Genomic DNA, 26,613 nt, shown 5'->3' with positions numbered 1-26,613 from the left:
TTCGGAGGACTCTTCTGCTGTTGCTGTTGGCCGCCTTCGCCGTAAGACTCACCGTCCGCTACGTCGTAAGGGCCTCCCGTCTCTCTATAAGGGTGCTAAGAGGCGCCTTTTTGAATCTTCTCCGTATGCAGCCTGCAGCTCCTACCTCCTTAGATCTCTCCGGGGATTGATCTACAACGCCTTCCAGACCTTCCGCCCCTGGTGCAGATGGACAGCAGTCTGACCTCGTCATCCGACGGGCAACGGACCCTTCGGGGCAAAGGGTTGCCTCCCACGGTGTGGGTGCTTCCCTTGCGCGTCAGGGTTCCCCTGCGCGCCCTTCTGCAGTGTTAGCGCACAGGCGCTCTCCTGCTCGTCAGCGTTCTCCTGATTGCTAGCGCTCTCCTGTTCGCCAGCGCTCTCCTGTTCGTCAGCGCTCTCCTGATGATCATCACCCCACTGCTCGCCAGCGCTCTCCTGAGGACTCCGAACATCCTGCTGTTCCTGTTGTGCGCCCTGCGCCATCAGTCTCCTGAGCGCTCTAGATCTCCTGCCCATCAGAGCGCACCTGCGCTTCCAGTTCCTGATACGCGCCCTGTGCGCCCACGTTCGCTCGCGCGACCTAGAACTTCGGTTCAGGTCTTGGACAAGGACTCTTCTTCTCCTCGCCCTCGCGATCCGGCTCGTCAGCCTGTTCCAGCGCAGCAACGCTCGCGGTCGCCTACGCGTGCTTCTAAAGCTACTGTACGCACAGGATTCCACGCGTTGCCTTTCTGCTCGCCAACGATCACCAGTTCGCCAGCGACCACAGACGCGTCAACGTTCGCCTGCTCATCAGCGATCTCCTGCGCGTCAACGTTCGCCTGCTCATCAGCGATCTCCTGCGCGTCAACGATCGCCATCGAGCTTCCACGCATTACAGGTCCCCTGGACACCATCAGTAGCGATCTAGCGCTTGCCTGCTGTGGACCACGATCTCCGGTAGCTGAGTCTTGCCGTAGATCTTCCTCCTGCTCGCCAGCGCTAACCTTTACTTCTGTCCTTCTGTGCGCCAGCTTTCTTCAATCACCAGCGCACATCTGTGCGCCCTTTCCTGCCACGCCCAATGGGCGCCAACGGTTTTTCCTGACCGTCCAGGATCGCCTGATTGACAGCTCGCATCAGCGCTCTCCTTCCTGATGCACCTGTACTTCCTGATGCACTTGCGCGCCTTCTGATTAGCGCGATGCGCGCTAACGATTCGATCCCTAGTCACTTACGCGTCAGCGATCTCCTACGCGCCTGCGCGATTCTTCGCCTGCGCGCTAGCGTTTTTGTTAACGCACCACCGCTCGCCAACGCGCCGTCGCTTGCCAACGGGCCGTCGCTTGCCAACGCGCCGTCGCTTGCCATCGCTCGCCAAGACGCGCCATCGCTCGCCAAGACGCGCCATCTCTCGCCAAGACGCGCCATCTCTCGCCAAGACGCGCCATCGCTCGTCAACGCGCCATCGCCCGCCTACGCGCCATCGCCCGCCTACGCGCCATCGCCTGCCTACACGCCATCGGTCTCCAGACCGCCCACGTGCCCGCGTACATGCGCTCTAATGTTCGCCCGCGCGAACCAACGGTGTTCCATCGCGCGAGCGCCAGCTCGATTCTTGCAGTAGCCATTGCTTGCCTACATGTCATCGCTCGCCTGTGAACTATCGGATTCCGACCGCCAGCTCTCGCCCTTCCAACCACGCTCGCCCTCCTTCTGCGCTCCCTCGCGCACTTTCATCTGTGCTCCTGCGTGCCCACGCACGGGCGCTTCCACGCGCGAACCATTGATTTACCATCGCGCGAGCGCCAGGGCGATTGCGACCGCGATTCCCATCGGGGTTTCGCAACACGGCCAGCCTGGCGAGTCTTCTGGAGCGCGTATTTCCAGAACACGGTCTTCACCCCGTAAACGCAGAGCATGGCACGTGCAAGAGCAGGGAGAATCTTCAGGGAGGTCTGAGCAACATTCTTCTTTCCAGAACCTAGGTTAGCCCTTCCTCCTCGTCATTCCCTGGAAGGGTCTTGCCAGGGAGTTTTCCTTTAAAGATTTCTCCGTCGGGCAAGGGGTGACTGGTTTAGCCCCTCCTCTTCACCATCTCGTGGAAGGGGCTTACCAGGCCTTTCCCTCCTTGGTTGCGACCCGAGGTTTTGTACAAGGAAGCTCCAGGAGGATCATGGGTACTTTCCTCCTCTCGGGCTCAAGCACCTTTGCGTTCCGTCGCCAAGTTTCGAACTTGCGGGAAAACTCAATGTTGGAGTATCTAGACGCAGTGACCAAGGGCTTCCTCTCGGGTGTCTCATCCGGGGATGTCGACAAGCTCAGACACTCTTCCATCCTTGGGAAGAGCTTGCTTGAGCCCAAGGACAGAGACATGGACGGCTGTTGTGCGGAGGAAGTCGAATTCCGTTTTCACTCCTCCAAGGCGCTTACTTCCAGACCCTGCAGGCCTCCGACGCCTCTCCATTCAGCCTCGTCGGCCTAAGTTATCGGACCGGCTACAGTAGCTAAGACAAGGTGTACAATAGCAGTCCCCTCCTGTCAAGGACAGGTAGCATGGGAGGCTCTCCCGGTGAGGCATAATCCTAGAGGGAGCGGCAGAGTTCACAAACTCTAGGATTGGCAACCCCCCTGGCAGGTCTCACGCTGGGGGGATGCCTAAGGTTACTCGTCTGGATAACAGCTTCCCGATGCCGATTCCTGCACGATCTCCGTGATCAGCCAAGGATATCGCCCCTCGCTCTTACCATCTCTTAGTCACTGTCAGCGAATCCAGTGTCACTGAGCCTCTATGCCATGGGGTCGGCAAGAGGTTTGCCCGTTTGGGCAGAAGGATCCATGCCTTAGGAGAAGGTTCTCCATAGGGACGTCGACGGCTTCCTCCCCCGGCTTCTTCAGTCGATCCTTTCTTCTGGGAAAGCATCTGAGACGGGAGTTCCGTCGTCGACCTCTCAGCTCTGATCAAGTTTGTCGAACAAACTTCGTCCAGCGTGGAACAGCAGAGTCGATCAGACTGGTAACGAGACTGCAGGACTCCTTATGCCCTGGATCGGAAGGACGGGTACTTCCAGGTTCCATTCTATCCATCTTCCAGGAAGCTCTTGGAATTCAGCCTAGACTACAGCTGTTCCTGCTTAAGATGCGGCGTGGCGATCCCGCTGCGGCATCGCAGGTTTTTCACCAGAGAACTCTCCCTGCTTTCCTCATGGCCGCTCAGGAGCAGGCTTCCGCTTCCTTCGCTTTTTGGAGGTCTGGCCAACTCCGGTAATCTCGAGTTCGACCTTCTTCAACACCGGGACAAGCTTCCGGGACTTTACCAAGAGTGAGGGACCATGGTAATTTGCTTGGAGCCTTCTCTACTTCTGCCTCAACATCTGGAGTATCTAGCCATGATATTGACTCCTCCGAGCCTTCCCTTCAGTTGACTGTGGCAAGGCTGAGGAGAGTCACAGTACCTGTTCTCAGTCAAGCAGAGCTTTCAGCCCTATCTTGGAACGTTTCCTGGGTCTCTTTTCCTCATTGACCCGTCTAAGTCCCGAACGGTCGCCTCAGGATAAGTTCCCTGTGAGGCGGCCCAAGTTCCGGTGGTATCAAAGCAACGATTAACCGGACTTTCTGGCCCCTATGGGACCAGCGGAACGTTTAGACCTGCAATGGGTGTTGACCTATGGAACCTCTTGATGGGGGTGGATATTCTCGTCCTTTCCCCACATTTGATGCTGTTCTCGGACTCGTCAAAGAAAAGGGGGGGAGGGGACCTGAAGGGTACCTCCTCATCATTCAGGTAGACTTAGGGGCCGTAGTCTGGCCCTTCTACAGATCCTACAGATCCTGCCAAGTCGCTCCGTGCGCGACTACTTCATGGTACTGGCGTATTCCAACCAGCAGGGAGGCGCATTTTCATGCTTTCGCATCTTGCAGTAGAAATACTGAGATGATCCGAAGTCCTCTCAATACCACTATCGGCTCGCTCATTCCGGGCAGAGGAATGTTCTCTCCGACAATCTGAGCAGAGCCTCACAGATAGAGAGTACCCGGGGGTCTTTGGCCCCTAGTAACCAGCAAGTCCTGGCCTGGGGGGCCTGATCACGACAGCCTGGAACTTCAAGCTTCCGCTGTTCTTCTCCCCAGTCTCAGACCCCAAGACTCTTTGGCAAGATGCTTTCCGGTGACGGTGGTACAACATCGACGCCTACGTCTTCCCACCATTGTTGTCTGTTGAGAAGGGGTCTCAACAAGACCAGGTTGTCTGTCAACCTTTCGATGGCCCTGAGAGCTCCACTGCGACTATACGCAGAACGGTTTCCGGACCCTCTGCATCCCCTGACGGAACTCCCGGGAGAACTTCTTTCACGACACAGGCTACTCAAACAACCACGCTACAACATCTTTCACGAGCCGTTGCATCGCTTCGGCTTCACGCCTGGAGACGCTACGTCGCCTTCTCAAGAAGAGACAACCCGCAACAGTCGCGGAGCGGAGGTCGCGTCACCTGTGATAGTCATCCGCAGGGGTGTACCAGGCGAAGTGGAGAGTCTTCTGTGGTTGGTGTCGTGGGAGAGATACCTCTTCCCTTGAGGCCTCTACTCCAGCAATAACGGAGTTATTGCTTTTCGGTGGGAGGAAACTCTTTTCCGCTCTCGGCAGTGAAGCCTATCGCACAGCCTTTCCCTGGCCTTCAGGCTGAAAGGAATAGACTTTTCCTTCCCGCGGGATCCTTCTTCCCTCATGCGATGCTACGAACGTACCTGCCCCAGTCGGAGTGAGACCTCCTCCATGGAGCATGGTTCGGACTCTTTAGTCCCTTAAGAGATCTTCTCAAGAACCATTACGTCAGGCCTCTGATCGTAATCCGTCTTGGGGGACGGTGCTCCTGCTCACTCTGGCCTCGGCCAGTGTGTAAGCAATCTTCATGGTCTCGTTCGACTTCGCCCTTTCAAGAGAATAGGGGGAGGCAACATTCAGGTTCGCTCCTGAGTTGTTTTCTAGACTCAGAATCTTGGAGTCCCGGATCTTCGGTTCGACTCCTTCAAGATTTCGAGTCTCCGTTCTGTATCAGATGACCCAGACCTTCTCCTTCTTACCAGTAAAGGAACCGAGGGGTTATCTTTGAGAACAGCTGCAGTTTGTCCTCACGTGCAAGCCGGTTTGGGAGCACAGGAAGGACACGGGAGAGTCACCAGTATACCTTTTAAGCTCGGACTCAAGGGCATTCATCTCGACCTGAATCCAGACCCTCCCCCGTCACGTCGCCCTACAGCACGATGTCGGTTACATCGCAACATCCCTCGCCTTCGAGTAGAACTACTCTGTGACGCAGGTGCTACAAGCTGGAGTCTGGAAGCGTCTAATGACCTTCGCAGCCCGCTTCCTGCAGGACGTGACCCACAGGGGTATCGATACGTTTCTATCGCTCTGTGGTGGCTACACAACAGCTGGTCTAACCTCAGGCTCCTTTTTGGACAGGTAGCAGAAGGTTGAGGGCATTGTTACCAGGTTTTAGACTGCATGAATGAAAGAATTATGTCTGGCCCTTACTTCTTTCTTCATTGTTCCCTCTACTGGGGAAGCAGCATCCTGGTCTCTGCATAGCTGACCTCAAACCTCTGCAGGTAAACCATGCTTCCTTGTGTTCCGGGTATTGAGACAATACTGTCGCGTCCCCCATACCCTGACGAGGTGGTATTGGGAACGTCCTAACCCAGAGTTCCTTCTGGGACTCCAGGTCAACTGCCTAGGACGGGTCACACTTTCTTCCTTCACACACAAGCTTATGTAAGCCACACGTTTCCTTGCGAAGCAAGGAACTTGTGAGGTGCAGGGACTCCTTTTCTCGAGTGCGACTCACTCGGATTCTGAGTCCCCGAGTAAGCCAAAGCCAGTATGGCAGGGGACTTTCCACCCTTCCTAAGGGGTTAGTCACCCATGTAAATAGCGTGGTTTGTATTTCGGTTATGGAACAAATGACAAATCCGGAGATAATTTGTATTTTTCCTAACCATACAAACCTTAGCTATTTACACATATTTGCCCACCAGCCCTGTCCCCCAAGTCAAGTCCTACCTCTAAGTGAAGTGAGACATTTCACCGGTGTGTGAGGGGGGGGAGGGGTAGCAAGCTACCCCTCCCCCTACCCCTGCTAACTTTCGCGGGGTAGTAAACCCTTGTTAAAATCTAATGGCTCGTCAATTTCAGCTACGCCGAAAGTAAACCCAATGTAAATAACTAAGGTTTGTATGGTTAGGAAAAATACAAATTATCTCCGAATTTGTCATTTTCGCAGGTTCTGACCCTTATGAGGACTCTCAATGGGTTTGCTGACCCAGAGATTCCCCCTCGAGAGGACAAAGACACGGTCTTGGACCGAGTATTTGGGACTCAAAATCCCTCTAAGGCCAGTGCGGCTTTGCCCTGGTCTTAGGGGGTTAAAAGTACCAGGGACAAGATCGCGGTCCAGGTCTCTGAGCTAGCCTCCTCCAGCCGATCCAGTGCCGGCAACAAGCTTCTCCCACCTCCTCGGGTACAGCAGAGGAGGTACTTTGAGATCTTAGAGGAGCCTTGTTTAGCTCTTCCCCTTCACCATTCTTTGGAAGAGCTTACCAGGGGAGTCCCTCTTGAGAGACTCTCCAACCGGCAGGTCTCATTAGGTATCCTAGTACGTTCGGAGGATTTCTCTAAAGAACATACCAGGAAAGCTATGGAGACCTTTCTACTTTCAGGCACTCGCACGATTGAGTTTCTGGCCCACCAAGTCTCGAACTTGTGGGCGAACACCATCCTGAAACGTCGGGATGCGGTGGCTGAGAGGTTCCATCAGATGGTCCCTAGCACCGAGATAAGCAGGCTCAGACATTCTTCTATGGATGGAACGACACTGTTTGAGCCTAAAGACGTGGAGCATGCTGCTGAGAGGTGAAGGAAGTCTTACCAAGACTCCCTCCTACATAAGGCTTTGACATCCAAGCCCTATAAGCCTCCAGCACCCCAGCAGCCCCGTCCTACCAAGACCACGAAACCAACAACGTTAGCGAAGACAGTGGTGTCTAAGCCCTTTCCTATCAAGGACAGGAAAGGCAAGAAGTCCTCCAGGGGAGGGAAGAATCCTAGAGGGAGCAGCTGAGGCCGCAAACGCTAGGATTGGCAGCCCCCCTGCATGTCCACCAGTGGGGGGATGCCTACAAAGTTGCGCAGACAGGATCTTCTCGTCATCCCCCCGGGTTTGATGCTATTTTCGGACGCCTCAAAGAAAGGGGGGGGCCACATTCTGCACCACAGGACCTCAGGCCTGTGGTCAGAATCAGAAAAGTGCCTCCCCATAAATCTTCTAGAGATGAAGGCCGTTTTCTTGGCCCTTCAACAGTTCTAACAATACCTGGCGGGTCACTCTGTGGTGGTGATGAGCGGCAACACCACAGTAGTGGATTACATCAACAAGCAAGGAGGTACCTTTTTGAAGCAGCTATCCCATCTTGCTGTAGAGATACTGAGATGGACCGAAGTCCACTAGATTCCACTTTCGGCACATTTCATTCCGGGCAAGAGGAATGTGTTCGCCGACAGACTGAGCAGAGCGTCTCAGATAGTGAGTACTGAGTGGTCTTTGGATCATCTAGTAGCCAACAAAGTCCTAACTTTGTGTGGTTCCCTGACTGTGGATCTGTTCACTACAGCACTGAACTTCAAGCTCAAACTGTACTGCTCCCCAGTCCCGGATCCCAAGGCACTCTGGCAAGATGCCTTCCAACAACGGTGGGACAACATTGACGTATACGCCTTTCCCCCGTTCTGTCTGATGAGGAGAGTACTCAACAAGACCAGAACATCGGTCAATCTCTCGATGACCCTTATAGCTCCGCTATGGCATCACGCGGAATGGTTTCCAGACCTTCTGCAACTCCTAATGGAACTCCCAAGAGAACTCCCTCCACGACACGAGCTACTCAAACAACCACACGCCAACATCTTTCACAAAGCCGTAGCTTCGCTTCGACTTCACGCCTGGAGACTATCCAGTATCTCCTCGCGGAGAGAGGATTTTCGCAACAGGTTGCGAACAGGATGCCTGGACACCTGCGAAGGTCATCCGCAGGGGTCTACCAGGCAATGTGGCGAGTTTTCTGTGGTGGTGTCGTGGAAGGGGTATCTCTCCACTTGATGGCACTATTCCAACAATAGCGGAGTTCGTCGTGTATTTGCGAGAAGAAATGCGCCTTTCAGTCTCGGCAGTGAAAGGCTATCGCTCAGCCTTAAGTCTAGCCTTCAGGCTCAAAGGAGTGGACATTTCTTCTTCGCTGGAACTTTCCCTACTCATACGAAGTTATAAACTTTCCTGCTCTCAGTCGAAAGTGAGACCTCCTCCATGGAACGTGGTTCAAGTTCTCAGGTCTCTTAAGAGACCTCTCTACGAACCATTACGCCAGGCTTCAGATCGCCACCTGACTTGGAAGACGGTGTTCCTACTAGCTTTGGCCTCGGCCAAGCGAGTTAGTGAACTTCATGGTCTCTCGTATGACATCCCCCATTCAAGGGGATGGGGCGGAGGTACCGTTCAGATTCGTCCTTGAGTTTGTTGCTAAGACTCAGAATCCGGGAGTGCTGGACCCTCGGTTCGACTCTTTCCAGATCTCGAGTCTTCTTTCTGTAACAGATGACCCAGACCATCTCCTACTGTTCCCAGTAAGGAGTCTGAGGTTATATCTCAAAAGAACGGCTGCAGTTCGCCCCCAAGTGCAGGCATTGTTTGTGAGCACTGGGAGAACAAAGAGGAGGGTTACCAAGAATACTATCTCAGCATGGATTCGTAGGGTAATCCATCTGTCCCTGAATCCTGACCACCCTCCGTCACGTTGCCCCAGAGCACATGATGTCAGGGGCGTAGCTACGTCCCTGGCCTTCAAGAAGAACTTCTCAGTGACGCAGGTTCTACAAGCGGGGGTGTGGAAGCATCAGACGACCTTCACAGCCCACTACCTGCAAGATGTGACCCACAGGAGGCTCGATAGTTTCTCTATCGGCCCTGTGGTGGCTGCACAACTGCTGGTTTAAACCTCAGGCTCCTTAATGGACAAGTAGCAGAAGGTTGAGGGCATTGTTACCCGGTCTTAGTCTGCATGAATGAAAAGGTTTGTCTGGTCCTTATTCTTTTCTTCGTCCTCCCCTCTCTTGGGGAAAGCAGCACCCTGGGTTCTCTGCACAGCTGACCTCGAACCACTGCAGGTAAACCATGTTTCCTTGTGTTCCTAGTATTAAGCTAATACTGTCACATCCCCATACCCTGACGAGGTGTTATTGGGAGAGTCCTAGCCTAAAGTTTCCATCTAAAGGACTACAGGTCAACTTCCTTGGATGAATCACACTTCAGACCTTCACACACAGCTTACGTATGCCGCAGCCCTTGCACAGCAAGATTCTAGCGAGGTGCAGGGACTCATTGTTGAGTGCTGACACACTCAAATACTGAGTCCCCAGGCAAAGCCAAAAGCCATTACTGGCTGGGACTTACCACCCTTCCTAAGGGGTGAGTCACCCATATTAAATAGCGTGGTTTGTATTTCAGTTACGGAACAAATGACAAATTCGTAGGTAATTTGTATTTTTCCTAACTATACAAACCTTAGCTATTTAATCAAACTTGCCCGCCAGCCCTATCCCCCGTGAAGTCCTACCTCTAAGCAAAGTGAGCTCAAGCACAGGTGTGTGTGAGGGGGTGTGGGGTAGCAAGCTACCCTCCCTACCCCCTGCTAACTAGCAGTGGGGTAGTAAACCCTCGTTAAAATTCTAATGGCTCGTCATTTCAGCTACGCCGAAAGTAATTACCCGTATTAGCTAAGGTTTGTATGGTTAGGAAAAATACAAATTACCTACGAATTTGTCATTTTATTTGTTTCACCTAACCCCAAAACCCAGTCTCCAACTGAGATCCTCAATACAGTAGTTATATTTTGTTCAAGCACTATATACAAACTGGTGACAGCCAAAACTAGCCATAAGACTTATAGCGAGGTGTAACTACCCACTGCTAGTTAGTGGAGGTAACATTACGTCACTTAATTTTGGCCCAGGAGTGGATAGACGTTTCATCTCTCGCTCACGTTAACCCTTAATAAACTGGGTTTTGACTTACGTTTCTGCTCGTAACAAGTAGATCGATGATCAATTGACCTCAGACTTCCCTTAGGAGCTGACATCGTTACTTCTAGCAATGTAGCAACGCCCTCCACCAGGGAGTCTCTTTTGTTGCCACCTACGGCAACTCCTTCTTTGGGGTGTTCTGGTTTCCCCATCCAGGGAATAGCTTTCGAATGTGTTACAGTTAGAGGCACACATCTCGAAGACTCTGGAGGTATTGCACCGATAGAATTCTCGTGCCCATAGCAGTAGCACTCTCTGCATCAGCTCCTTTGCTCCTGTAGCTCTGGCATAGGAACAACAGCAGTTACAGACTGGTTCCCCTCAGGGTTACTAGTTGGGGGATTCCTTTGGGGTGAACCTGGAAACAAGCTGCGGCTACATTTCACGAGCAACGCACGATACCGACCCTCAACCTGAGTTGGCTCAGCATGTTGACGGGAATCACAGTGCACTACTCGGATGTCTGCGTCCAGGTGTCGGGCAGCCATCCTGTTCACGGGAATGGTGCCTTTACCAGAGCCGCCGCCGCCGCCCCCCCCCCCCCCCGGGCTTCCACTTGTCCGCTAGATTTGTTGATGCCTTGCTCATGCAGATAAGCCTTGCGCATGCACCCAACCATTTAGCGAGGTGGGTGGGAGAGCTCCTTTGCCTGACAGATGTCTGCATGCTTTTCCAACTGCGCGCCATGCTGACCACAGGAAGTTCTCTACACCATGCTTGGACTTTCTTCACACCACAAGTGAGTGCTACTTTGACTGCATGCTCGCTAGCGTGTTGCGCACAAGTGACGAGACAACAAGTACAGGTGGGTCCCACCTAACCTACTTGCACTGACACAGGTGTGTGCTCTAGTGTGCTGTGCCAGTGCTAGCCTTACATGCTAACCTCCGCTATGAACCTGGCGAGTGTTTGTGTTCTGTGCATGCTGAGGCAAACAAACCCTAACATGCAAGACTATTCATTTTCATGAGAAAGAGCCCACCTAACACTAACCATTAGTGAGGTGCACTTGCTCCCCTGTCTGACGAGGTCTGCGCAACTACAGGTACTTGCTAACACCCCCATATTAAGGGGCTGGCACGAGCTACTTCAGTGTGCATGCGCACTCACCCAAACAACTGCCAGACCTTTCCAGGAAGGTAGAAACCTGCAACAGTACAACAAGGCTTGTAAGACAGAACCATCAGGAGATATTGACACAAATGGGTATGCCTACTGACTGCTTGCAGCCGCCGCATGCCATCATTCTGCCCCTGGGTACAATGAGTTTCATTAGACATTATCCTGCCGTGTTATTGTTTAAGATAGGAATGCTCTCCAACCGCTAGCAGCTGCCACATCCCACTGTTGTTCGGAAGACTACAAGTCTTGTGAAAAATAATTCTCCCGGGTTGCTATCTCTGGCTTCTCCTCCCATACAGGTAGAGAGCTCATTAGAGCACTTACATGGTGTCGGCCTCTGACCCCTTGGAAGATCTCACCTCGTCATGCTCTCAAGGAACAGCAGTCTCATGAGACATAACCCTTCAAGGTTAGTTCTGTAATCCTATATTCCTGAAGCGATAGAGCCAGCTCCTACTTACGTTTACGAACGATAGCAAGCTAGTATTCGCTTACAGGGATGTTTGTCGTGGGCGAGCACCCACTACTCACAAAGGTCTGATCACATTGCTAGCTGCATGTACTCTCCATGGGCACTCTCATAATCAGGAACAAGTTCATAATGGTGAGGCTGGTCAGTGATCAATTCCGTTTGAGCAATAATGTTGCACTTGGTCGCACACATATTATTCCCACAAGCAACTCCATGAGCTCCCTGATGGTGCTCACACATGGTAACATATTTATGATGTTTAGGCTTGTGTTTTGAGCACTTACCAGGAGTCAGAGAATAAGGAGAGTTCTCACAACCTCATGCAGGCAAGCGAGCTATTCCTGCTGACAAATGAAGTTCATTATGCCAATTGCATGCATTGCCTTCACAGGCGAATGCGTATCCGTGAGGGTTAGCTAGGGGTATGTACCATCGTACAAATTGGAACACGCACAATATCACGCTCCCACACTAGCAGACTTAATACTAGAATGCACAGTGACAGATCTTCCTTCAATCCCAGGAATCAGTGGTACCTGAATACTATCTATTGTTCCTAGTTAAATAGCTGTATTTTGTTTGGGTATTTAAAGCAGTATGCATTACTAACAATACTTTTATTGCTCTTATCATTCTCTTTTGCATTTTTAACTTATTGAACTAGAAGTTGGGATGCAAAGGTGGAGAAAAAGAGGTTAGTTTATTGTAATTTTATCTTAAAGAATTAACTCTTATGATACACAGGATACGTGATAAAATCCTTCTTTTGTGTGTGAAAGTCTGAAGGTCCCACAATATGCAAGATCGCAAGTTACCCAAGTAATACGGTATTATTGTAAATTATTTTTAACAGAAAATTATTATATGTAAAATATAAAACTTATCTGCAAATATAAAATTTACCTGCCTTCAGACACCACGATATAAAGAGAAGTCTGCAATATAGATATACTTGTAATATACAGTATTTATAAATCTGTGATGTACTATGGAAGCAATAGGTTAACCGCAATATAGCGAGGGATTACTGTACTCAACACTTAGTGGTAAGCTATACAAGTGCTCACACGCCTGTTACTAGCTCTCAGCCTTATACAGGATTGAGCTCTAGTTTTCTCAATATAATAAAATAAGAATGACTCTAACTGTCCCTGCCTCCGTAGCCTACCAATTCTGGTCACTTGTTTCATTGGTGAAAGGGACAGAACCAGAGTTGAAGAGAAAAAGGTAGGCAAGACCCTCTTTTACGCTATAGTTAGCAATTCCTCTATTCAGCCACCGCCAGTGGAGAGAAGAGTATGGAAATGAATTAGGTTGCAATTTCATGAGGCAGTGTAATGAATAGTGGATATTTATAGTTTCAGATACCACCACATGTTCACCAGCTCTCTCCATCCCCTCATTCCAGCTCTGAGGATGTGGTGCTTTTATCATCTAGGATAAAAAAGACCTTAAGATCTAATTCATCAGTCAAAGTTTCAGCCTATGCTGGTAAAGGGTGCTCTAAAAGAAGTCAGAATGGGTCTCCAGGCCTCTTCAGCTGTTTATTTTTAGTCATAAAGTTCGTCGAGGCACTGGAGACTGGAGGCCCATCATAGACCTCTCAGCCTTGGACAAGTGTATCCACTTGACTCGGTTCAAGATTGTGACACCCAGCACAGTCAGACAAACAGTGGAGAAGAATAACTATGATTTTCATCGATCTCAGGGATGCATACTTCCAAATCTCTATAAATCACTCAAGAAAGTATCTACACTCTGTTCCAGTGAGCCAAGTCTTACAGTTCAAAGTTCTTTTTCTTCTGGCTGTCCATGACTTATGCCAATAAATTCGTCCGATCCAGTATCTAGACAATTGGCTGATACTGACAGACTCAGAGTCGTAACTTTCTCAGTATTGGGACAGACTAATCTTCTTTGTCACGATGTAAGGTTTGTGACAAATCTAGAAAAGTCCAGGCTTTCGACAAATCAAAGAACCATACACCAGAGCATGGGCATAGAGACTTTAACTGGGAAAGTTCATTCATCCCAGGATAGAATAACCCCCCGATGCAGGAAAGCAGCTTATCCTTTCCTTCATCAGACAAAGGTATTGGCGAAACAATGACAATTACTAATAGGTCACGTGACATTATTAGAGATTGTTTTTCCTCCCTGTTGCCTCCATCTACGATGGTTACAATAGTGTCTAAAGAGACATTGGTTGCAGACAACACTCTCTCCACAGACCCTGGTACTAATTAAGTATGGCACCTAACTCGAGCTACTTTGGTGGCTAGATGAAGGAGAGTCTGTTCTCCCATAGAGTGTCTACCTCCAGGGAGAATCTGTGTCGGGGTTCTCCCATGGAGTGTCTACCTCCAAGGAGAATCTGTGTCGGGGTTCTCCCATAGAGTGTCTACCTCCACATGTTTCTACAAACATGTCAAAGAAAGGGAGGGTCCCCCATCTCCTGGACCATCTGGCATCAGGACATATGGACATATCTTTGCAACTCAATGATATGGAATTGAATACAGCTTCCCAGCACTTCAGCATTTCCAGTCTTTTATGGTCGGTCATTCAGTTGCATTGATGAACAACAATGCAACCAAAGTGGCATATGTCAACATGTTCTTAAAATATTTTATTTTCCTTGTTTCCTTTCCTCACTGGGCTATTTTCCCTGTTGGAGCCCCAGGGCTTATAGCTTCCTACTTTTCCAACTAGGGTTGTAGCTTAGCATGTAATAATAATAATGATAAAGGTGGCTCAGTACCACTGGCTCTGTCATGTTCACAACAAACATCAACAGAAAATTGACAATTTTAAATATTTAACTTAGCCGGTGAATATATAATAGCTGCAACTCTGCGGCTCGACAGACACATACATAAAAAACTCGCGAGCGATCGCTATGCAGGTTGCGGGTGTGCCCACCAGCGCCAACTGTCGGCCAGATACCACTCTCGGATGTAAACAAAACCTTCAATTTCTTCTCTGTCGACGTGTCGACAAGACGTACTTTTACTCGCAGTAGAACCTGGAGTTTTTCCCATCATATTTGGTGAAGTACTTTAATTTGGTTTGAGCTTTCGCAGTACAGGTGTTTTTCTTCAAATAAACCCTTGAACTCTTTTTTGAATCGGATTTTTTGTTGATGACTTAGATCGTTTTTTGGAATTTTCCCTTGACTAATTCAAAATGGCTGACCCTTCTCAAGTTCCCAAGTTTCGAAAGTGTAATGCTAGGGACTGTAATAGGCGTCTTCCAAAGGCTTCTCTCGACCCTCACACTGTCTGTTCCAATTGTCGAGGTAAAACCTGTCAATTGGGAGATCGGTGTGAGGAATGCGTGGGCCTTTCGGAATTCGATTGGATCGAATTTGATAAATATACACGCAGACTAGAGAGAGATAGGGTAAGGAGAAGTTCTTCTAGGTCTGTAGATTTTTCCTCTCCACATGCCCCTGAACCTAATCCTTCCCCTGTAGTGGTTGTTCCTAATCCCCCTCCTAGCACTCAGGAACCGTCTATGCAAGACATAATGCGTGCTATTCATGCCTTGGGGGAGAGAGTTGAGGCTTTAGCAAGTGACCGGAATCATCTCATGGCGGACGTGAAGGAACTCAAGTGCCAAAGTGCCACGGCGGAAAGTGGGAAAGTGCCTAGTGTTACGCAAAGTGTTGTGAACAGTGTTGCGACCGAGGGTTCGTCTGTTCGTGCCTGTCGTCCACCTAGTTCGGGACCTCTTGCAAGCTCCCAAGCCCAGGGGAGAAGCAATGTCGTACGACTTATGGGTTCGAGAGGCCTTGATCAGCGAACAGACGTTCCCTCTTTGGTATCAGGCGTATCTCGTCAAGATCGCCCCTACCATAAGACGAGAGAGCCCATTTTTACCTCGTCGTCCAAAGGTGTTTCACGTAAGAAACCTTGGACCAAGGTCTCTAGACCTTTAAAACGCAAGTCGGTCCCTTCAGGACAAGTCCAACGTCCCGGATGTAGCCACTGGGACAGTTCGGACCCGTTGCCGTCATCTGATGACTGCTCGCCGCCTAAGAGAGGCAAAGTTGTGCCGTCTCATTCGCTAACCCCGTCTGTTACCGCACCTGCTTCCGTAGACCCTAAATGGGTGTTACTGCAAGACATGCAGTCCAAGCTTGCGTCCTTGATGGAGGACTACAACGCTGAGAAGGTTTCCGTTGAACCTACTGGCCATCAGCCATCCAAGCGTTCTGTTGTGCGTCCTGTTGACGTGGATGTAGCTTTCTCGCGTCAACCAGTTGGGGTTGTACCTCCACCGATGCGATCCAGTGTGGATTTCCAGCCGCACGTTGACGTTAGGCAACGCACTGATGCGATTGGTGACGTTCAGGACGTTCACCAACCATCAGAGTCGACTTGTTTTGACGCGGTGCGTCAACCTCCGCAACCCGGTATGGTGTTGACTGCACAACCCAGACGGTCTAAACAGTCTCGGGTGGACGCTGTGCGTCCTCGCGCACCTGTTGTTGTTGACAGTTCCCAGACTGTTCAGCAGTTTCAGGACGCTGCGTCCTGCTCCGTCACGTATGCACCAGTGCGACCGGACTCTGCGAGTCAAACGTTGCCTACACCTTTGCCGTTTTCTCATCAGTTATCAGATGAGGAACTGTCAGATGAGGACGTTGCTGAACCACAGCCTGAGGATCAGCCTTCAGAATTAGATGAGCCTAAAGCAGTTCAACCATCTTTGGACTTTAGAAAAGTCATGGTTGTTTTTAAAGAGTTGTTCCCTGATCACTTTATTTCTGTAGCTCCTCGTTCGCCGCCGTCCGAGTTTGTTTTAGGCGTTCCTGCTACCATGCCTGCCTTTACGAAACTCGTTCTCTCTCGCTCATCCAAGAGAGCTTTACGGCTGTTAGGCGATTGGTTAGAGACCAAGAGGAGTTTAGGGAAGACGGCTTTTGCCTTCCCCCCATCTAAACTCTCGTCTAGATCGAGCGTCTGGTATGCCACGGGAGAAGTTCTCGGCTTGGGAGTTCCTGCCTCTGCCCAGGGCGACTTCTCAAGTCTTGTAGACTCTCCCCGTCGCCTTGCCATGAGACGCTCGAAGATTAGTTGGTCACCCTCGGACCTGGACCACCTTCTTAAAGGCATATTTAGGGCGTTTGAAGTCTTTAACTTCCTGGACTGGTGTTTGGGAGCCCTGAGTAGGAAAATCTCATCTGCCGATAGGGATGTTTCCTTACTCATTATGTCCTGCATGGACAAGGCCGTCCGCGATGGGTCCAACGAGCTTGCCGCTTCATTCACGTCCGGAGTCCTTAAGAAACGAGAGTCTCTGTGCTCTTTTCTGTCAGCAGGAGTGACGCCATGCCAAAGATCTGAGCTACTCTTTGCGCCCTTGTCTAAGTGCTTGTTTCCTGAAGTCTTAGTTAAGGAAATTGCCTTGTCTTTAGTGCAGAAGGACACCCACGATTTAGTTGCGTCCTCGGCTCGCAAAGCTCCCCCTTTGCCTGCCTTGTCTGCTAGACCTAGGATAGACACTCCAGCGTCCAGGTTTATCCCGCCCTTTCGTGGCAGAGCCTCCAGCAGGGGAGGTGCTCGTGCCGAAGGGAAGAGAGGAAAGAGGAAAGGATCCAAGTCCTCCCGGGGCAGAGTCTGACTACCCGCAACTTCAGACAGCAGTAGGTGCCAGACTCAAGAACTTCTGGCAAGCCTGGGAGAAGAGAGGCGCAGATCAACAATCTGTGAGGTTGCTCAGAGAGGGGTACAAAATCCCTTTTGTACGCAGACCTCCTCTAGCGACGTCCCCCATCGATCTCTCTCCCAGGTACCGAGAGGAAGCAAAGAGACAAGCCCTGAAACTGGAAGTGTCTCTTTTGCTAGAGAAGGGAGCGGTGGTCAAAGTCTCGGACCTTCAATCACCGGGGTTTTACAACCGTCTCTTCCTAGTATCAAAGAAGACAGGAGGTTGGAGACCGGTGCTAGACGTCAGTGCTCTGAATGTCTTTATCACAAAGACGAAGTTTACCATGGAGACCACAAAGTCAGTCCTAGCAGCGGTCAGAAAGGGAGACTGGATGGTCTCTCTAGACCTAAGGGACGCTTACTTCCACATCCCCATTCACTCAGACTCCCAACCTTTTCTGAGATTCGTCTTCGACGATGTGGTGTACCAGTTTCGGGCCCTGTGCTTTGGCCTAAGCACAGCTCCTCTCGTGTTTACGAGGCTTATGAGGAATGTGGCAAAATTCCTCCATTTATCGGACATTCGAGCCTCCCTTTATTTGGACGACTGGCTTCTCAGAGCCTCTTCCAGTCATCGCTGTCTGAAGGATCTCAATTGGACTCTAGATCTGACCAAGGAATTGGGACTCCTAGTCAACTTGGAAAAGTCACAGCTGGTCCCATCCCAAACTATTCTGTATTTAGGGATGGAGATTCACAGTCAAGTTTTTCGGGCTTTTCCGTCGGCCCCCAGAATAGATCAAGCCCTGCTCGTCATCCAGAAGATGTTGAAGAAAGAACGCTGCTCAGTCAGGCTTTGGATGAGTCTGGTAGGAACGCTGTCATCCCTGGAGCAATTTGTCTCGCTAGAAAGGCTACACCTCCGACCTCTACAATTCCATCTGGCTTTTCACTGGAAAAAGGACAAGACGCTAGAGGCGGTCTCGATCCCGATTTCCGAAAAGATAAAGACTTGTCTGACTTGGTGGAAAGACAATATCAGTCTACGAGAGGGTCTTCCCCTAGCAGTTCAGAAACCCAAGGAGCTTTTGGCGGTTCATCTGGCCTTGATAAGCTTCGAGAATCTCCTTCGAGGCAAGGTGGTGGAGGTCAACTCGGACAACACCACGGCCTTGGCGTACATTTCCAAACAGGGAGGTACCCACTCATTGACTCTGTACGAGATCGCAAGGGACCTGCTCATCTGGTCAAAAGATCGAGGCATCTCCCTAGTAACGAGGTTCATCCAGGGCGACTTGAACGTCCTAGCAGATTGTCTCAGTCGGAAAGGTCAAGTAATTCCAACCGAATGGACCCTCCACAAGGATGTGTGCAAGAGACTTTGGGCGACTTGGGGTCAACCCACCATAAATCTCTTTGCAACCTCGCTGACCAAGAGGCTTCCAATCTATTGCTCTCCAGTCCCAGACCCAGCAGCAATACATATAGATGCCTTCCTCCTAGATTGGTCACACCTAGATCTTTACGCATTCCCACCATTCAAGATTGTCAACAAGGTACTGCAGAAATTCGCCTCTCACGAAGGGACAAGGTTGACGTTAGTTGCTCCCCTCTGGCCCGCGAGAGAATGGTTCACCGAGGTACTTCGATGGCTGGTAGACGTTCCCAGAAGTCTTCCTCTAAGAGTAGACCTTTTACGTCAGCCACACGTAAAGAAGGTACACCAAAGCCTCCACGCTCTTCGTCTGACTGCCTTCAGACTATCGAAAGACTCTCGAGAGCTAGAGGCTTTTCGAAGGAGGCAGCCAGTGCGATTGCTAGAGCGAGGAGAGCGTCTACCATTAGAGTTTACCAATCGAAGTGGGAAGTCTTCCGAGACTGGTGCAAGTCAGTTTCCGTATCCTCGTCCAGTACCTCTGTAGCCCAAATAGCTGATTTTCTCTTATACCTGAGAAAAGTTCGCTCCCTTTCAGCTCCTACGATCAAGGGCTACAGAAGCATGTTGGCCTCGGTCTTCCGGCATAGAGGCTTAGATCTTTCCAACAATAAAGATCTGCAAGACCTCCTTAAGTCTTTTGAGACCTCTAAGGAACGTCGTTTGGCTACACCTGGGTGGAATTTAGACGTGGTCCTAAGATTCCTCATGTCAGACAGGTTTGAGCCTTTACATTCAGCCTCCCTGAAAGATCTCACTCTTAAGACTCTTTTCCTGGTATGCTTGGCCTCGGCTAAAAGAGTCAGTGAGCTTCATGCCTTCAGCAAGAACATCGGATTTTCGTCAGAAAAAGCTACTTGTTCTCTGCAGCTTGGTTTCCTAGCCAAGAATGAGCTACCTTCTCGTCCTTGGCCTAAATCTTTCGATATTCCTAGCTTATCGGAGATCGTAGGCAATGAACTAGAAAGAGTATTATGCCCTGTTAGAGCTCTTAAGTTCTACTTAACTCGTACTAAACCTTTACGAGGCCAATCTGAAGCGTTATGGTGTTCGGTTAAGAAACCATCCTTGCCTATGTCAAAGAATGCTTTGTCATATTTTATCAGATTGTTAATACGAGAAGCTCATTCACACTTGAGTGAGGAAGACCGATCTTTGCTTAAGGTTAAGACGCACGAGGTTAGAGCTGTAGCAACTTCCGTGGCCTTTAAGCAAAATAGATCTCTGCAAAGTATCATGGACGCAACCTATTGGAGAAGCAAGTCAGTGTTCGCGTCATTTTACTTGAAAGATGTCCAGACTCTTTACGAGAACTGCTACACACTGGGACCATTCGTAGCAGCGAGTGCAGTAGTGGGTGAGGGCTCAACCACTACAATTCCCTAATTCCATATCCTTTTAATCTGTCTCTTGAAATGTTTTTAATGTTGTTTTTATGGGTTGTTCAGAAGGCTAAGAAGCCTTTCGCATCCTGGTTGATTTGGTGGCATTTCTTGAGAGCGCCCAGATTAGGGGTTTGATGAGGTCCTGTTGTATGGGTTGCAGCCCTTGATACTTCAGCTCCTGGGAGTCTGTCAGCATCCTAAGAGGATCGCTGGGCTCCGTAAGGAAGACAGACTTACAAGGCAGAGTAATCGTCTAAGTCGACTTCCTTACCAGGTACCTATTTATTTTGGTTTTGTTATATGGATAACTGTCAAAATGAAAAAACTCTTAGCTTATACGATGTAAACATATTTAACTCTGGTCTCTACCCACCTCCTTGGGTGTGAATCAGCTATTATATATTCACCGGCTAAGTTAAATATTTAAAAATGATATTTTAATTATAAAATAAATTTTTGAATATACTTACCCGGTGAATATATAAATTAAACGACCCTCCCTTCCTCCCCAACAGAGACGCAGTGGGATGAGAAGAAATTGAAGGTTTTGTTTACATCCGAGAGTGGTATCTGGGCGACAGTTGGCGCTGGTGGGCACACCCGCAACCTGCATAGCGATCGCTCGCGAGTTTTTTATGTATGTGTCTGTCGAGCCGCAGAGTTGCAGCTATTATATATTCACCGGGTAAGTATATTCAAAAGTTTATTTTATAATTAAAATATCATTTTACTGCCTACAAACGTCAGACCCAACCTACAGCATTCAAAGACGCATCCAGCATCCCTAGGACAGGCTAGATATCTATGCTTCTCTGTCTTTTTGCCTTTTCTGAATAGAGATGAACAAGGCGTTTTCATCCCAAGACTTAAAGTTGACTCTAGTAGATCAGAAAAATGGCCTCCAGAAGAATAGTACCGATTTCCTCCAGTAAAGATTCCAAGGGATCTTCTCCCATGCCACAACCTGCAGATTTTCAATAACTCAGTAGAATCATTAGCACTATAAGTGGATGTTATCCAATACCTCATCCGAGAGATAGGCTTTTCGAGCGAGACACCGTGGGAAATATAGCAATGCCTCAGGAAATTCTCCACCATCATGTATCAGGTAAAGTGGGCCATCATCTGGGTTTGGTGCCACCAGAGGAATACTTCTACTTTTTGGGGGCTCTATTCCACTAGTGGAAAGAAAAGCTCCTCTCAGTCTCGGCAATATTATTATTATTATTATTATTATTATTATTAATAATAATAATAATAATAATTGCTAAGCTACAACCCTAGTTGGAAGAGCAGGGAAAATAGCCCTGTGAGGAAAGGAAACAAGGAAAAATTAAATATTTTAAGAACAGTAACATTAAAATTAATATCTAATAAACTATAAAAACTTTAACAAAACAAGAAGAAAAGAAAAAAAGATGAAATAGTGTGCCCGATTGTATTGTTCAGCCTTGAGACAGGTGGTGAGACTATAGCTATGCGATAGTCTTCTGTGCAAACCTGCTGGTATCCACATTCTTGTTCCTGTTGGACAGCATTTATGTTTATTCCCTCACTGGTCTGTCCCTTTGATGACAAACAACAATATAATCTAAGGAGATTTGCAATCCATAAACATCGTTATGTTCGGTTGAAGGATGAAGGATTTGCTATTTTTCTCTCCATAGTAGAGTACTAAGAACTTCTCTTCTTGGGTAAATACTGAGAGGTATCCCATAGCGAGAAGGAACATCAATTCACAAAACTCTAGGAGTGATCTGTGTGCTTAATATGGGTGTTCACAAACATTTTACTTGCGCTTGGTCTCATACTGGGAAAAGGAGTTTCTCAGAGTTGTTCCATAGTGGGAATAAACATCGGGAAACACTACTCTCGTAAGAAGCTGTGCACAAGCACTGCTGGTCTGAATGAAGGGATCCAACCTTTTCCCTCCTTCTTGGACGATCTCTCTATCTCTCTCGTTTTCTCTTTTTGGAGAGAGAGAGAGAGAGAGAGAGAGAGAGAGAGAGAGAGAGAGAGAGAGAATATGTTCCCTTAACTGGAAGAAACCTCTTAATTTACATTTCCCTTCGATGTACCGAGCTACCCCTCTTATCAAAGAATTTACAGGGAAACTGGTGTATCTAATCCTCATAAAACATTTGTCAATGGCCTCCCTGAACCTTGCAAAGTGCCACATGGCCACTATCAATAAATCATACTGATACAGTACTCACTTTGTGTACATGGCAGATATCTTTACCTCCGCCAAGCGGCGGAGGTTATGTTTTCGGTTCGGTTTGTTTGTTTGTTTGTTTGTTTGTTTCTCTGTTTGTCTGTCTGTCTGTGGACAACGTAGAGGCCACATTTCTACACGGAATCACTTCAAACTTGGCCAAGTAGTTCCCCAATGTGTATGGAAGAACTGATTAAATTTTGGTCAAGGTCACCCCAAGGTCAAGGTCACAGGGGTCACTGGTGTCACTATGACATAAGTGGCCATATCAAGAGACAGAAATAAAGCACTGACTTTTGCATAAGCCAACAGGGAAGTCCTAGTCCAGGCGCAACCCATGGGTGATGTTCAAATTTATAAAGGTCAAAGGTCAAGGTCATATTGGTGCATTATATCAATGTCATATTAAGTATCAGTGGCAAATGAACAAAGATCACTTGAAGGTCAAAAGTCAAGCAGGTCACTTGAAGGTCAAGGTCACGTGAAGGTCAAGGTCACCTGAAGGTCAAGGTCACGTGAAGGTCAAGTACATTTGAAGATCTAGGTCACCTTGGCGGAGGTATGTCCTCTACGAGGACCATGTCCGCGTTCAGGACTTGCTCACTTGTTTATATTTGCATTTGAGACTTTACTAAAATTTGATTATATCTTCAATTATCTATTCATCTATATAATTATGAGATTTTATATTCTCCTAATACTTCAAATGCTATATTTCCAGTGCAATGACGATACTAGTATCCTTATCATGAATAGTACTGATAAAAAGAATAGGGCTGATATGAAACCACCAGTCTCATATTATACTGTACATGTCTGCTACTATAATTTTGGACACGGCTTTTAGCATAGGTTAGGTGGGTTTTTTAAGTTAGCTTCTCCCGTCGTACTCGTAGGTAAGGACACGGCTTTTAGCATAAGGGGGGGGGGCGCAGGGCCCCCCCCCCCCCCCCCCCCCCGGGTAAGGACACGGATTTTAGCATAGGTTAGGTGGGTTTTTTAAGTTAGCTTCTCCCGTCATACTCGTAGGCAAGGAAACTGTTCTTTTAAAATTGTATTGTTAGATATTAAACAATTGTGAAAAATAATTGATTTCATTACATATATATACAAACTCTTCCTAAGGTAGGACACATTCAAACCGGCTTAGGTAGGACACATTCAAACCGGGTAGGCCACATACTATAACAGATCCAAAAAGGTAGGCCACATACTATAACGGCACCTATCACTGTGCCATTATATTGATTTCTAAAGATGAAGTTGCATATGCCAGTTATTCTAAAATATAATCTTGAAAATGGACTCTGTATCAAATTGATTATCAAGAGTCGGGTTATGAACATTTGGAGTAAAGATATTTGGCTTTTCTTTTCAGGTGTGTTTATTTACCTGCACATTTGAAATCCGGAAGTCAAAGCCAGTAAACAAAAGACTTTCTAGTGAGCAACATGATGGCCCTATTGATATGGGAAGGAGATGGAAGCCAAAGGAATGTCGATGGCACAAGATTAAATTATTCACATCTATGTCAAAGCTGACAACAGGGATGGAGGTTGTAAGATTTAACTGACATCAGTTCAAAGATAAGTTGAAAATATTGTCAATTTTTTTTTTTTTTAGAAGTTGGCACCGAAGTTAGGTTACATTATAGATAATTAATATCTGTGGAAGGTAGCTTATGTACATTATAGTATTGAGCATATACTCTGAAAAAGTCCAGTATCGCAGATATTCCCTTGAAAGGTAAATTGTTCTCAAATTATTTTTTGGTGAGATGGTCATATATTTTGTCATGATTATACATAAATATATTGGTTTACTATCAGGTCATTCTAGATAAATAAATATTTCTCAAAAAGTAAATTAATAAAAAAGTCTCATCTGTAATGCAGTAGCTAATGTAACATCAGATTGTATATTTTTATCGGTCATAGATTCTAGACATTCTATCTTAGGACAATGGAATGCCATATTTCTTAAACCTGTAGTATGATTTGTTCCGTAACTGAAATACAAACCACGCTATTTGATATGGGTTATTATTTCGGCGTAGCTGAAATGACGAGCCATTAGAATTTTAACAAGGGTTTACTACCACACCGCTAGTTAGCGGGGGATAGGGAGGGGTAGCTTGCTACCCCCCCCCCCCCTCACACACACCTGTGAATACTTCATTTTGCTTTTGGCTCGGGTGATGAACAGACGTGTCTGCCCTCACCCTCACTTGACTGCCATTAATTTGTTTTTGCTTTCTCTTTTTCTACAGAGTGGGTGAAGTTGGTCTCTATTAATAATGCGTACGTGTCCTGGTTTTCCTGACCGCCCTTGTGGGACCTTTATGTCGGCGGTCGACACAGATCCTCACACCTTGTGTCCTCATTGTAGGGGCCAACGGTGTGATAGGGGTAATGTATGCGGTGAGTGTAGGGAGTGGTCTACCTCCCAGTGGGAGAGGTTTGCCCGGTGCCGGAAGAAGAACTCCAAAAGGGATATTTCTCCTCCAAAGGCTTCTTTGAAGAGAGAAAATCCCAAGGCCTCTTCTTCCGTAGCCCAAACCTCCTCCGAAGCTCTTACTCGATCGGTCTCTTCCGAGAGGCCATCGAGGGGTAGCGTAGACCTTTGTTCTGTTGACCAATCCCTGGGTGCGGGAGAGGTAGTTGCCTCCCATAGCGAGGCAGCTGCCCCTCCTCCCTCGGAGGAGGATATTGATTTCACTGTAAATAATAATGATTTATTACAGCTTTGGACTTCCTTGGGGCTTCAGGGTTCGCCCTCCAAGGAAGCCCTGTTTGACATGATCAAACTGGGAGCAGCTGTTAAGCAATCGTTAGCGATAGCAGACGTAGATCCTCTGTCTATCGTCGACGTTGTTATAACGGAGGCCTCCTGTGTGTCGGATCAAACTGCTCCTGTTGTTGCTGAGGTAGCTGAAAGCTTTGATTCCCCCTCTGAACATCTTTCGAGGGTGGAACTTAGTCCCACGGTCTCTCATGCTGGTGACTCTCCCCCTGGGGGAGTTCACTTACAGAGACTCCTCTGCAGAGGCCTTGTGATGGTCAGCTTGCTGATCCCATGGCCCCTAGAGGGCGTATAAGGCGGAAGGCTCGTCCTCCCCTTTGCCGAAGAGGACTTCCTTCTCCTCACAAGGGAGTTAGGAGGCGCCTCTTCGGCTCGTCTTCCCCGCAGTCCTCTGTGGAGGAGACTCGCTGTTCACCGATCCTGCCAGCTACCACCTTAGACCTCTCCGGAGATCGTTCGCGATCTCGCTCGTCTTCCCCGCAGTCCTCTGTGGAGGAGACTCGCTGTTCACCGATCCTGCCAGCTACCACCTTAGACCTCTCTGGAGATCGTTCGCGATCTCGGTGGAAGGTCGTCCTTCGGGACCCCCTGACCTGCCACCCTCCAGACCTGCTGACCTGCCGTCACCCTTCATGGCTGCTGATCCTGTCATTGTACAGGCACCAGTCCCTTCGGGGCACTAGGGACTTGAGCGCAAAACTGCGCCTCAGTCCCTTAAGCGCCAGGTACCCCCTGCGCACCATCTCGCTGCTGTTCCTGACTTAGTGCCCCTGCGCTCTCTTGCGTGCAGGCGTGCGCCTGCTCCTGTTCCTACGCACCAGGGTCCCCCTGCGCGCCCACGATCTCCTGCGCGCCAGCGCCCACTTGCAGTTCCTGCTATAGCGCGCCAGCGCCCACTTGCAGTTCCTGCTATAGCGCGCCAGCGCTTTCCTGCGCACCCACGCTCACCTGCGCGCCAGCGCCCACCTGCAGTTCCTGCTACAGCGCTCAAGCGCTCTCCTACTCGTCAGCGCTCTCCAGTGCCTCAGCGCACTTCTGGAGTCAAGCGCGCAGTTGCGGTTCCTGATACAGCACGCAAGCGCTCACCGGCGCGCCAGTGCTCTCCTACATTCCAGCGCGCAGTTCAGGAGGTACCTAAGTTAGCGCACGGGCGCTCACAGGTACCCCTGCCCTCTTCTTCCAAAATGCGCACCCCTGTGCGCCCGAATCCTGTGTGCCACGCGCACCCAACTCAGCATCGCACACCTGCGCGACCGAATCCTGTTGCGCGCCCTGCACACCCATCGCAACAGCACACTCCTGTGTGCCCGCATCCTGATGCGAGCCCGTGATCTCCTGCGCGCCCAGCGCGCCCACGATCTCCTCAGGGGGCAGTTCCTGCACCACCTGCGCAACAC

General features: G+C 49.1%; 1 long non-coding RNA gene across 1 annotated transcript in view; it reads left to right on the top strand.

Annotated features, from left to right (window-relative positions):
• LOC137622076 (uncharacterized) overlaps window positions 1-23,989 on the top strand; it is a 37,539-nt gene extending 13,550 nt beyond the window's left edge. Inside the window, exon 3 of the long non-coding RNA XR_011040347.1 lies at window positions 23,793-23,989. This is a non-coding gene — a long non-coding RNA (uncharacterized lncRNA). The remainder of the gene's footprint in view (window positions 1-23,792) is intronic.
• The last annotated feature ends 2,624 nt before the right edge of the window (window positions 23,990-26,613 follow it).

The sequence above is a fragment of the Palaemon carinicauda genome, chromosome 28 (assembly GCF_036898095.1).
Source record: "Palaemon carinicauda isolate YSFRI2023 chromosome 28, ASM3689809v2, whole genome shotgun sequence".
NCBI classification, from domain to species: domain Eukaryota; kingdom Metazoa; phylum Arthropoda; class Malacostraca; order Decapoda; family Palaemonidae; genus Palaemon; species Palaemon carinicauda.
The sequence above is the reverse complement of the archived record's forward strand: the minus strand, read 5'-3'. Positions and strand labels throughout refer to the sequence as shown.